Source organism: Molothrus aeneus, chromosome 8 (assembly GCF_037042795.1).
Source record: "Molothrus aeneus isolate 106 chromosome 8, BPBGC_Maene_1.0, whole genome shotgun sequence".
Taxonomy (NCBI): Eukaryota; Metazoa; Chordata; class Aves; order Passeriformes; family Icteridae; genus Molothrus; species Molothrus aeneus.
In genome coordinates this window covers 2,510,733-2,525,003 of record NC_089653.1, presented here as the reverse complement: position 1 = coordinate 2,525,003, position 14,271 = coordinate 2,510,733, and positions in this window count along the sequence as shown.

Sequence of the window (14,271 nt, the reverse complement as noted above, 5' to 3'; positions counted from 1 at the left end):
CCCTCTGAGGGCAGCTCAGTGAGCATTTTGTCTATCAGCGCTTTGGGACACAAACCATGCCCCAGCACACGCTGACTTGCTGACAAAGTGCTGGGCATTAGAGGGGAAAACAACAACAAAATAATCACACTTTTCTCAGAGAACTGCAGGCTGCAGAGCCTGTTTGTCCTGTTTATTTGCTTTCTGCTGACTTGCTCCCCATCCAACGTGGGCCTTGAGCAAGGGCAGGAGATGTGGGGATTTCAGGAGCCGTGGGGATTTCGGTGGCTCTTTGGTGGCCCAGCTCCTCCTCCCCCTTCAAAGCAGCCCAGTGCCATTTGTGGGGCTGTTGCACAACCCCAAAGCAGCGTGGTAATAACAGAGAACAAAACAAAGCATTGCTGAAACTCTTGCAGGCTTTCCAGATGCCTGTCCACATCCACGTCCTGCTGGGAAGCACACAGGGTGAAACCAGGCTGGGTGGGAGCCTGCCAGGGAACGAGCTGAGCTTCTCCTCTCCTTTCCCAGCCCCCTGGGAGAGTCTCAGGACACAAGGTTGCCCTGCAGGATGTGCTGCTGGCTGCCAAAAAAAGGAAGAGGGAGCCTGGGTTTATTTTTATATAACCTGGGGGGAGGAAAGGCAAGACAGGCTTTGCTTTGTGCTCTGAATCAGAAGTTTGGACACACAAAGTTTCAGCTCTTCTTCCTGACTGCCTGCCACCAGCCATTCTGAGTTTTCCAGGGGGCTGCCCCCTGGCTGTCATTCCCCCCATGCTAAAAGGAGACAGGATGATTTAAACCTCTCATCTAGAGGAAAAAAATAACAATAATAATAAAAAAGGAATCTGCTTGGGAAGAACAGAGGAAGCTTCTGCCTGCCTGCAGGGAGGAAGACATTTAAAAATATTCCCTGTTGACAGAGAGATGAGTTATTGCAATCCCTGAGCAGCCAGGGTGGGGCAGAGCTAAGGAGCTCTGCAAAAGGGGGTTCCCAGCAGTGACTGCTGCTTTTTGGGGCTCCTGGCCTGGATTGCAGCTAAAACTTGTTGTGGAGAGCTCAGTGTGCTTGCACCAGGGTCTGTGGCTTCCAGAGAATGGTGGAGCCAGGCTGGGGAAGCTGGAAGGGACACACAATGTGACACTGTGCTGTTCTGGAGGGTGATTCAGCAGCTGGAGCTCTCTCCTGCTCTGTGAGGTGCTTTTCCTTTCTAGAAAAACCTCCCAGGCTTGAGGGTGCAAGGAACATTGAGCAGAGAGCTGAGCTCAGGCTGTGCCTCAGGAGGAGCCTCCAGCAGCAGGGGGAAGGACTGAGGGTGCCCTAGGGACCACTGGGGTGGAGCTGGAGCTGCTCTGGGATCAATGGGATGAGACTGCTGCAGGTAGTCCAGAGGAGAGGGCCATGAAGGTGATTAGAGGGATATGGAGCCTCTAATGAGGAGAGGTCCTCTCCTGTCAGGAAAGGCTGAGAGAATGGGGACTGTCCAGCCTGGATGAAGAGAAAGCTCCAGGGACAGCTAATTGGGGCATTTTAGAGTGTTTTAGTACTTAAAGGGGCTGCAGAAGAGCTGGAGAGGGGCTTTGGACAAGGGGGAACGGCTTCACCCAGACAGAGGGCGGGGTTAGATGGGATATTGGGAAGGAATTGTTCCCTCTGAGGGAAGTGAGGCCCTGGCACAGGGTGCCCAGAGGATCTGTGGCTGCTCCATCCCTCTTGGAAGTGTCCAAGACCAGGTTGGACAGGGCTTGGAGCAACCTGGGACAGTGGAGGGAGTCCCTGGCCACAGCAGGAGGAGTGGAACTGGGTGATCTTGAAGCTCCTTCCAACCCAACCCATCCTGTGATGGTTTTATCACAGGATTCCCTCTGGAGTCTCTCCCGTGTCCCCATGAGGGCCTTGGGATGTGCAATCCCTGCCATGACCCCCCCTGCCAGCTGCTGCGCCCAGCTCTGCTGCAGCTCAGACCTTGGCAGGGGCTGTTTGGGCACGGAGCTGTGGCACAGCCCTGTCCCCACGCAGGTCATGGGGGTGCCCAGGACACGGGTGTGGTGCCCCAGGTGGTGTCAGTGCCAGCTAAGGAAAATCCCCACGGGCTGGAGCCAAGGGATGACATTGCAGGGACAGCCTAGGTCAACCTAAATTGCGTTCTGGCATTCTGAGATTATCTAAACCCTTCTTTTTCCCAGGATGAAAGGGAACAAAGGCCTGCTCGGGAAAGAGCCTGGAATACCATTTTCCCTCAGCCACGAGAGTTTTATTAGGAGAGAGGGTAAACAAAGAGATTTGGGGTTAATTGACTCAGGATGGGGAGGAGGGAAGCAGGAGCTGCTGGGTTTTGAGGGCTGCCACTCTGGTGCTGCTGGTGTGGCTGGCAGGGGCTGCAGTGCCTTCCCAGGCTGTGGGCTGGGTGCTCTCTCTAATGGCTCATTTGTGGTATTTTTGGGGTCCCTGGATGGAGGAGGAAAGAATGAGTCTGGCTCTATGTTTTTTAGAAGGTTAATTTATTATTATATTATATTAAAAAGTTATCATTATATTAATTATATTATATTAGGTTATATTATATTAGGTAATAATATACATATAAATTTATTATATAAATATTATTAAATATAAATTTTATTATAGTTGAATATAAATTTATTTATTTGTTTATTTATTTTTTAATTTTAAAATTTTATTTTTTATTTTATTTATTTATAAATTTATTTATTATTAACGATAAATTTTATTATATTAATATAATATATAAAGTTATATTATGTTATAAATTCATTACTATATTAAATTAAATTAAAATTAATATAATATAATATAATATAATATAATATAATATAATATAATATAATATAATATAATGTAATATAATATAATATATTCTAGAATGTTATACTAAAACTATACTAAAGAATAGAGAAAGGATACTTACAGAAGATTTAACAAGATATTAATGAAAAACTCGTGACTCTCCAGAGTCCCAACACAGCTGGACTGTGATTGGTCATTAAGTCAAAACAATTCACATGAAACCAAACAAACAATCACCAGTTGGATAAACAATCTCCAATCACATTCCAAAGCAGTAAAGCACAAGAAAAACAAATGAGATAATATTGGTTTCCTTTTTCTCTAAGGCTTTTTAGCTTTCCAGGAAGAGAATCCTGGCAAAAAACAAATTTCAAAAAATAGGATAGTGACACTCATTGATCCTCCTGGATCCCTTCAACCTCTCAGCCACCTCTCAACCTTCATTTGTGGCTCTGCCACACCAATTCCAAAGGAGGGGAAAAAAAGAAAAAGAAGAAAGCAGAACTGCAGACTTTCATGAGCATTAAATTAGAGCAGTGCACAGGCTCTGTTTTGGTTCCCAGGCACAAACACAAAGTCTCAACTCTCCCCCTGCCTGCTCTCTGATAACAGTGCTGCCCATAGGCTAAGCTCAGCCTGGGGGTGATATGCAATGAATCTTGGGTTCATTTTGTGACCATTTTGGTTCATTTTGTGCCCATTTTGGTTCATCTTGGGTGCAGCCCTGGCTGGGCTCTTGCGCTGCCCAAGGTGGATCCATGGGGGAGATCCTTTTAATAAATCCCTGCTTTATTCTTTAACTCCATCCAGCCTCTGTTCTAGCTCAGCCTTCCCAAGGCATCAACAATAGCACAGCAGCTTTGCCTGCTGCTCCAGCTTCCCCCAGCTGCCTGTGGGATTCCTGAGGAGCAAAGGCCGCCCTTCCCACCTTTTCTGTGGAGCTGGGAACACCTGTGTGTGCTGGTCCAGCAGCAAACATCTGCAGTGCCTCCTGTGTGGCAGGAGCAGAAGGATGGATGGGCTGCCTGGTCCCTGGCCAGGGGAGTTGGCAGCAACCTGCACATCACTCCTTGAAATTCTCCATGGGGTTTGATGGATGCTCAGGCTCAGAATGTTTTGGGGCTGTTTAATTGGCAGGTTTTGATGAGAGGCTCTCACCTCCCCCTAGGGAATTCCCAGGGCTGGCAGAAGCGGTGGGGGAACAATCCCTTGAGTTCTTTTGTTTCTGAGTTTTGTGTTTGGAGCAAATGTGGGCTGAATTTTAAAAGGGTCATGCTTGGTTATGCTCATGCAGTGGTAAAAGTTAAAACTTGGCTTTTCCCACCTCCACCTTGGGCAGGTGAAGCTGTGTTAGAAATGACCCCTAAATTTCATCCCTCAGTGTGTGAGAACAAAAACCTGCTGGGGGACTGAAGGTGAAAGTCACCTTTTGGGTGGACTCAGAGAGAATCCCAGTTCTCATCCAAAACTAATAGAGAGAAAATTTCCCCAGGAAATAGTGACATGGACCTGAGAGCATTAAACTGGAACTTTACACCAATTAATAGCCAGATAATTACAACCCATCCCCTCCTTCTTGCTGCTGACTTCCCCATGTAATTTTCTTTTAATTTTTGCTTAATAGGCATGCAGGAAAGATGAGTTACTCGGTGTGCAGCTTGCATTTGATATGTGGCAGACTCAGCAGAAGGGAAGACTGATGCCCTCCATCCATCCTGGACCAACCTCTGGGTGTGAGGAGTGTGCTCAGCTTGTCAAGGGATAGAGAAACTTAAGGAAAATGAGTGATGGTGCTTCTCAACTTGTCAGGGGATGGAGAGGGGGGAAAAAAGTCAAGGCTGGACAGAAAAGGCAAAATGGTGATTAGAGCTGGGTGCTGCTTCAGAGCAGATCATAGATTTTCCCCCTCTTCCCTTACTCTGCACTGGGTCTGTTGTAGCAGCCAGAACCCTCTAGTTTTGCTCATTTTCACATCGGAAAATGCAGAAATGGCATCTTCTCCACCCATGATAAGAGTGGCCTTGCAGAGAGAGGAGTGATTTGCCCTGGCACAAGGTGCCCAGAGAAGCTGGGGCTGCCCCTGGATCCCTGGAAGTGTCCCAGGACAGGTTGGACAGGGCTTGGAGCAACCTGGGACAGTGGGAGGTGTCCCTGCCTTTCAAGGGGGTGGAACAAGATGGTCTTAAAAGTCCCTTCCCACCCAAACCATTCCATGATTCCACAAAAAGCAGAGAAACTTCCACCAGCCAGGCTCTGCCACACCAATTCCAAAGGAGGGAAAAAAAAAGAAAAAGAAGGAAGCAGAACTGCAGACTTTCATGAGCATTAAATTAGAGCAGTGCACAGGCTCTGTTTTGGTTCCCAGGCACAAACACAAAGTCTCAACTCTCCCCCTGCCTGCTCTCTGATAACAGTGCTGCCCATAGGCTAAGCTCAGCCTGGGGGTGATATGCAAAAAAGAGGGAAAGAAATAAAAAAAGCACCAGCCTTGTGTAGCCTGGTAAATGTAATTTCAGGTGTCTTGGCCTCTCTGGTTACTCCTGTTCTCTGGCTTCCAGGAAATTCATTCTGCAGAAGGAAAACCCCAGATGCCTGAGTCCATTCCCCTGGAAGCGGTGGGAGCTGGGAGCAAGCTCAGCTGTGCCAGGCAGTGGATCCTGCCCAGAAACAGGGATTTCAGGGAGCCATGGACTGCTCTGGCTCCAATCTTTAAAGCTCATGGTGTTCCATGGGCAGGGGCACGTCCCAGGATGCACCAAACCCTGTCCAACCTGGACAATTCCAGGGATGAGGCAGCCACAGCTTGTCCTGGGCACCCTGTGCCAGGGCCTGCCCACCCTCCCAGGGAACAATTCCTTCCCAAGATCCCTCCTAACCCTGCCCTCTGGCTGTGGGAAGCCATTCCCTGTGTCCTGTCCCTCCATGCCCTTTTCCAAAACCCCTCTCAACATCTCTTGGAGCCCTTGAGGCACTGGAAGAGGCTCTGAGTTCTCCCTGAAGCTTCTCTTCTCCAGGATCCCACTTCTCTCAGCCTTTCCCTACAGGATACAAGTTCCTTCCCCATAATCACCTTCATGTCTCGCCCCTGGACTTGCTCCAAAAGTCCTGTCCTGTCCCTTATCCCAGGGCAGCTCCTGCTCCTGCTGCTCCACAGGCTGGGATGCCTCTCCCTGCTGCACTTGTTAAGGTAATGAGATAACTGCTGCCAAGACACTCGTTCATTTAATCAGTATGCTAATTGGTATTGACCAGCGTGTGGCAGGCACTTTGTCACGTGCCAATTAGCAGTGCCTGGAGCTGCTCCAGATCTTCTGGTGGTCACATCATCAGGTGGTTCCCACTGCAATACCACAAATCTTCTTCAGTGCTGAATATTCTGATTCTCACTAACCAATCCAGTACAAGATACAAATCCTAGAGCATTTACATACAGCCTGTAAGAATCATTACATTACCATACTGTGTTACATTTTAAACACTAAAAACTCCTCTTTGGGCCCCTTCTGCCAAGCTGTAGGGTCTGCTCTGACCCTTGGAGCTGTCTGCAAGCAGAGGGTGTTGTTCCATCAAAAGGGGATTACCTTCAGCTGGCCACACCATTGTTTTCCAGCTTTTTAGTATCCAGTTCTTTAAGGTATCTCAAAGCTTGCTTTCATTTCAATCTCACTTCCAGTTTCCATATTCTCAAAATCTTTTGCCAGGCAATCATATTTGTAAGGCTTTCCTGTTTCATCCTCTCCAACACAGAGCCTGGAGGTCAGAATCTCCAGGTGGGGATCCAAGGAAATGCCCAGGCAGGGGTGGGGTGAGCACAGGGAACCTGAGCACCAGCCCTGTCATCATTCAGGGCTTGCTTGACATGGATTGAGGTGATGAGGTGACCAGTATCAACCACAGTGGTTTTAGTTGTGCTACCAGGGGAGAGGGAGGTGGGATAAAGCAGTGGGATGAGCCAGGGCAGGCCAGACAGGATGGTGGCTGTGGAGGAGTCCAGCTGCACGGTTCTGCTCCACAGTTCTGCTCATGCTGGGCACAGAAAAGGGACAAACCCTCAGCCACAGCTGCTGTTGTCCCCCTGGGGTGCTCAGTGCTGGCCCATCCTCTTCCTGCAGCCCCATTTCACCCAGGGTATCCAAAAAAGTGAGTGTTAGCCCATCCCCATGCATTCCTTCCCCAGAAATGTTCTGCAAAACCTTCTCCTTCCCCTCCTTTTCCCTCTGCTGCGCCGGCGGCCGCTGGTATGCTCTGGTTTGTCTGGGGTGGTTAATTTATTGCCACCATGAATTAATTCCCTTTGGCCAGGAAGGACACATCCTCTGGGACTGTCTGTGTGCTGGAGACCATGACTGCATTGGTGTCACTGAAGTCCCTGGCTGCTCCTGACCTGGCACAATCAATCAAGTGGCGCCGCTCAGCCCCATAGCTAACAAGGGAGCTTTTCCCAAAAAGGAGCCCAGGCATTGCATGGAAAAGGCCACTTCCTTCTCCAGGTGGTTCTCTGGAGTTCCTACCTCCCTCCCACCCCAAAATGGGAGCTCCTGCCTTCAGCTGTGAGAGCTGACCTGAAAAGGCAAAGCAGAAGTTGGTGCTGGTCCCTCTTGACTTGGCCCAAATTCAGCCTTTTTTGCAAGAGAACAGCCCTCGCCTTCTCCAGCCTTGGCACACATAACTGGTCCTGGAGCACCTCAGGAAGTGCGAAGGAGCAGGAGCTGCTTGGGTTTATGAGCTATCAGGAGCCCATTTCTCAGAAATACACTGACCTAATCTCACTCCTATTGATTTTGAGCTATATTTGTACACACACATGGGGACAGACAAGCGCTGCTGAAAATACAAAATCCTGTACTCCTGGAAGGGCAAAATTGTTTCCTCCAGCTCTGTTTTCAAGCCTAAGGAAACAAAGGAGCAGGCAAAGAGCCTGACCCAGTTTCTGGTGGGTCTGTGAGATGAGTCCCCATTCCCAGCACTCAGGAGCATGGTCCAGGTTGTATTTTAAGGAGGTGCTCCTTCCCAATCCTCAAAGGTATCCAGCTGCCCAAAAGCATCACTTTCTGTTATCACTGCCTCCCTCCCTGGGATATGCAAAGTGGGAAGAGAAAAAGCTCCAGAAAATTAGGCAGAGCAGTTTATCTGACAGGCCAGAGCTCTCCCAGATAAAGGAACAAACAGAGATTGTCTCCTGGTCAGGGTGACACTTTGCCATAAAAGAAGAGCAGGGAGAAGTTAATTAAACTCTGAAGAAGCCATTTATTAGGAAAGGGAAGTAAGACATGGCTTTTCTTCAATGCTGCAGAAAGGTTCATTATAGAGGAAAGGCATCCTTTAGCAGTTAATAAACTATTTGCTCCCTCCTGGCTTTGAGGGATGGCTAACAGAGGGCCCATGGCTCATTTTAATGGGCACTTCTCCAAGGTGTCCATGGCCCATTGGCTAAAAGGGTTTAGAAAACAGCTGTTTCTGAAAGCCAGGGAGCCAGAGAGCTTGGCAGGGCTGTAAACAAAGGCAGAGCCTTTTCTGGAGCATTTTCCATTTGGCTCTTTCCATTTCCAGTGCTTCCATTCTCTGTTCTGTCACTGGGAAAAAAGGGTTTTCCCCCGTCCATCCCTCCAGTGAGACAACAGGAGCCTTCATCAGGGACAGCCTTTTCCTGCTGAGGCATGACACTTTGAAGAATCCATTGCCACTGGATTGATATTTCATAACAACAACAAAAAAAAGCTCACCCAAACCTGATTTTAGATGATGAATACTGGGAAGCCCTTTAAATCCTGAGTCTCTGTTTGCTGCCTGCTGCTCTCATTGACTCTGCTCATTCCCTGCCCTGGGGTGGGAAACTGAGACCTCTCACTGTCCCCAGGCTCTGACATCACCCACTTCCACAGAGGTGCTGGTAAACACAGCAGTTAGAATTCCAGAGGAGAAGTTACAAGGAATTTGGAAAGACTACTTGTCACTGTCACATTTTCTGAAAAATTCCTTTACCAGAATTTCTTCTCCTGGGAAGCTGAGAAGCCTCAGAGGAAAAATGAAAACAATAATTATCTGATTTGCTTCTCCTGTGTTTTGCTGCTCTGGAATGTGCTTTGGAGATTATTTATGCAACATGTGAATTGTTTTTACTTCATGACCAATCACTGTCAGGCTGTGTTGGACTATGGAAAGAGTCAGGAGTTTTTAATTAGTATCTTGTTAAACCTGTCTGTATCCTTTCTCTATTCTTTAGTATAGTTTTAGTATAGCATAATATAATATAATATAATATAATATAATATAATATAATATAATATAGCCTTCTAAGAACATGGAGTCAGATTCTCAATTCCTCCTTCATCCTGGGGACCCTGAAAATACCACAACTACTTTTTTTAGAGAGCCTTTTTCTCATTTCAGCTGGTGTTAGCTATGCTAAAATTCAACAACCTTGTTGTCTATAAAGCCACTGTGCCTGGTGGTGGATGTGACTTTTGTCATCTGAATCCTCTGCCCTGTGGAGCCTTGAGAAGATGCTTTTGCACTTAGTGACATTTTAATATTGACAGGCCTTTTCTTGTGCATCAGTCCCCTGAATTTGGGGAGCCCAGGTGAGTCTGGGAGGAAATAAAAATAGAAGTAAGAACATTGGATGGCCATGCTTAGTTAATACCAAAAAGATGAAAACACAGCCAACCTCCAAGAGTGGGAAAAGGACCTCGTGATATTTAGTGAGCAGATAATAAAACAGCAGATGAAATTCAAGGCTGCTAAATGAAAAACAATGCACAGGGGGGAAATCACTGGGCTCTGAACTGGCTGTTACTGCTTGGGAAGGAGATCTGAGAGTTATGCTAGAAATATCTGTCAAAATGACACTGCTGGTCCATAGTAGCCCAAAAAAAATCAGGGAGGAAACAGAGGCCAAAATGGGCAATGTTATTGTGCTGCTTAATGAATGTCTGGTATCTCCTGCCTTGAGCAATTTGTGAGTAGCCCACAAAAATGGATGGGAAGAAGCCTAGAAAATTATCCACAGAAGGCAAGGATTGATAAAGGAAGGGCCAGGCATGAAATTGTGTGAGTTGTAAAGCTGAAGAATTAATCAGCAATGATGGCTCAGCTCAAGATACACTTGGAATCAGGAGAATCTCTGAGTCCCAGAATGGTTTGGGATGGAAGGAAACTCAGGGATGATCCAACTCCAACCCCTGCCATGGGCAGAGACACTTTCCACTGTCTCAGGCTGCTCCAAGCCCTGTCCAGCCTGGCCTGGGACACTTCACTTGCTGAACTCCATGAGGTTCACACAGTCCCAGCTGTCCACCTGTCCCTCTGGATGCCATCCTTCTGTCCTGGATACAGGAAAGAGCTTGAGAAGCTTCAAGAAATGAAGGCAGACTCTTTACCCAGCAGCCTGTTAAAAAGGAGGACTTGTTTCCACAGGAAATTTTAGGCACTGGAGGCTTACATAGACTTGGAAAGTGGCTAGATATTTTCACATGGGGACCAAAAAAAGGGATTAAATATTTTTTTCTCCCCATCCAGTTCCAGAGCAGTTGGAATGAGAAGACAGAGGCTCACTAGGACCTGCCTTGTGTCCTATTCCGATGGTGTCTTGGAATCTCTGCCTTTTCCACCTCCATCCAGAGCTGCTGAGCAGCTTTCTGGGCATTCTGAGTGGACAGCAACAGCCTCTGCAACAGCTTTGTTAGCCAAGCATGGAATTCTACTCATTAATTTTCCTGTGAGTATTTAAACTGTGTGCTGAAGGTGCTCGTGGTGTTTTCCCTCTTGCAAATCCATTGGGAACATCCCCTCATCCTGCTTGGCATCCTCTCCCCAGGGGATCTGTGGGATCTTCCCCAGGCAGGGATTTGCAGGCACAGCATCCTGGGAGCCTGGAGCTGATGCTTCACTCCTCAGCAGAGCCTGGCTGCTGGATATCATCTGCCCAATGGTCCCCTTTATGGCCAAGCAGACAAGCTGAGATTCACAGCCACCGCTTACCAAAGAATAATGAAACATTTCCTGAGGTGGCAATAAATATCCCCTGCCATGGCAGCACTCACCAGAGCCTCTTCGATCCAGGGAAATGCTTTAAAACTCAGCAAAGTGGGATTTTTTTTTTTAATGCCTCTCTACTTGCTGGTTGCAGCTGGGTGAGGGGAGCATGGATGGGGTTTGTGGCTCCCTGGGGAATTCCAACACTGGCCCTGTAAGGCACAGGATGACTGAGGAAAACTCCTTCTCCCCAGGCTGATGGAAAGGGGACAGGTTTGCAGCTGCTGTCCCCTTCCAAGGGGTTTGTCCTGGTCCAGAGCAGCTCTTTCTCACCTTGAGGAGGTGATGGCACCACAGTGTGCTTTCGACACAGCCAGCTTGGCTCCTTTGCCCCAGGACACTTTTTCAGCTCAGCCTGGCCTCTTGGTTGGTGGGATGATGCAGATTGCAAAGAAAAGCCATCAAAAAGAAAAAAAAAAATTTTTTTTGGGACAAAAATTCTCTCTGAGGGTCTCTGGGCCCAGCCAAATGTGGTCAAGTCCTGTTTATGCAGCAGCAGGTCTGACTGTACTGGATGCAAACCATTCTGTGCTGGTTTCCCCAGAGGGCTGGGCTTGCCTCACTGCACAAAATCAGAATTTCCACAGCCAGGAGAGTGCCAGGGACTCATCCTGCCTCTCCTGCTCTGAGGAAAACCAGCCTGGAGCCCAGGCATGGGGGCTGAACCCAATGCACAGGCTGAAACCAGGCGGAGATGGGGATGAGGCAGCACCAGGAGGAGATGGGATAAGGCAGCACCAGGAGGAGATGGGGATAAGGCAGCACCAGGAGGAGATGGGGATGAGGCAGCAGCAGGAGGAGATGGGGATAAGGCAGCACCAGGAGGAGATGGGGATAAGGCAGCACCAGGAGGAGATGGGGATGAGGCAGCACCAGGAGGAGATGGGGATAAGGCAGCACCAGGAGGAGATGGGATAAGGCAGCACCAGGAGGAGATGGGGATGAAGCAGCACCAGGGGGAGATGGGATTGAGGCAGCACCAGGAGGAGATGGGATTGAGGCAGCACCAGGAGGAGATGGGGATGAAGCAGCACCAGGAGGAGATGGGGATAAGGCAGCACCAGGAGGAGATGAGGATGAGGCAGCACCAGGAGGAGATGGGGATGAAGCAGCACCAGGGGGAGATGGGATTGAGGCAGCACCAGGAGGAGATGGGATTGAGGCAGCACCAGGAGGAGATGGGATTGAGGCAGCACCAGGAGGAGATGGGGATAAGGCAGCACCAGGAGGAGATGGGGATGAGGCAGCACCAGGAGGAGATGGGATTGAGGCAACACCAGGAGGAGATGGGGATAAGGCAGCACCAGGAGGAGATGGGGATGAGGCAGCACCAGGAGGAGATGGGGATGAGGCAGCAGCAGGAGGAGATGGGGATGAGGCAGCAGCAGGAGGAGATGGGGATGAGGCAGCACCAGGAGGAGATGGGGATAAGGCAGCAGCAGGAGGAGATGAGGATGAGGCAGCACCAGGAGGAGATGGGGATGAAGCAGCACCAGGGGGAGATGGGATTGAGGCAGCACCAGGAGGAGATGGGATTGAGGCAGCACCAGGAGGAGATGGGGATGAGACAGCACCAGGAGGAGATGGGGATGAGGCAGCACCAGGAGGAGATGAGGATGAGGCAGCACCAGGGGCCTTTGCTCCCTCTGATCTGGGTGAGAGCCTTGGGACAGGCACCCCAGGCAGAAATGCCCAGAGCAGCCCTGGCCACAGAGGGAAAAGGAGGATTTTGGTGGCAGAAGAAAAGCTGCTGATGGGGAAGTGATGGATTTTTCAAACCCAGCCCCTGAATCAGTCTCATGGTTGTGGTGACTTGAAAATGGATCAGCAGAAACAAATAAAGTGGGTTGAGGTCTGCAGGGGGAACAGGCAGCACGGAGCAAGGGGAAGCAGGAGACATCAGATGGCAGCAACCAGCAGAGGAGATTGACTTAATGGGATCAGCCCTCATTTTGTTCTTATTATCAGCACCTTGGGAGTGCAGCTTCTCTTAATTAATTCCTTTGGTCTCTCAGACACGCAGCTGAGGCCTGTGTCCCATACTATGGGCCAGGACAGGCAGGGAAGCACTGAGGCTCCTGTGCCAGAATCCCAAAATGGTTTGGGTTGGAAGGGACATTAAATCTCACCTCATCCCAAGGGCAGGGACAGCTCCCACTAGACCAAGTTGTTCAGAAGAGATCTTCTTAATCCTGGCTGGGAAAGAGTGGCTTTTCCCACAAGGCACTTGTGGAAGATCCCAAAATCAGTATCCATTTAAATGCTGACTACAAATTCAGTTGCAATGTGGAATTCTCTTGCTGGCTGCATAACTGGGCTGAAACACAGCCAGACCTGGCTCTCCCTTCTCCTGCCACCAATTCACTGGCTGGGTGGGGGAAAGTTCTTCCCTCAGTCTCCCTTCAATGGTTCACCAGGTTTTTAATGTGGAACAGGGAAAAAGAAAGAAAGAAAGAAAGAGCTCAATTTATGCTCTTGGTATCACTCAGCATTTTCTACGCCCGTGGTTAAGTTGTGATTGCTATCAAGGCTGAGGAAATCTCCAGAGGCTGAAAATCAAGGTGAAAGCTTGCTTTCATGGATTATTTCCAGTCACTTTTCTTCTGGCTCTGCTAAAAATAACTCAGGAATAGCTTTCTTCGAGCATTCCTATTCCCTCCTGGCTGGAACAGAGAAGGTCAGGAGGATGAAAGTGAGCAGCAGTGGGGGGAAGGTGTCACAGCACACTCCTTGCTTCTATGGGTTTGAATGAGATTTGTTTGCTGGTTTGTTTGGGTTTTTCACTTTGATCTCAACCTGATTAACTTTCTCTCTGCATTTCTTCCCTTTAGCCCATAGCTGGGTGTTTTGGTCCTACTGAAGCAAAAAAACCTTGATGGTTTTAACCATTTCTGTTTAAAAATCCAGGAGAAACATCCCCAAATCTAGATAGGGAAGACAATATTTTAAGATCTTTATTCAAGACCTTGAAATGATGCTGTGCTGTGTCTCTTGTGTCAGGATAGCCAACCTCCTTTCCCCTGCAATGATTATGGATTTTCTTAATTGCTGGTTTGGTCCCTGAATTTCCTGCACCTTTTTAGTCTGGATTGTTTCATGGACTCTAACAGGAGATGATGGTACCCCAGGAGGCAGCCAAGGAGTTTTCTCAGGGAGGTGTCCTGGATTGTAAAATAAATGTGTATTCTATTTGCTATCTGATAGAGGTGGGGCAGTTCTCTTCTGGTCATGGGGCAGTTTTCTTTATCTCTCCCACAGCCAATCCTCCCTCCAGGAGATCTCTGCTGTTAATGAGCTATTAATTATTAATTATCTCCTGTCCATGGCCAGTGAGTGTCCCTGCAGGGCTGATCCAATTCCATCATCCCATGGGGAGATGCTCCGCCCAGGGGAGGAGCCAAGCATTCCTACCTGGATCCAATCTGAGGTTTGGGACACCCCAGCAGCCTTTG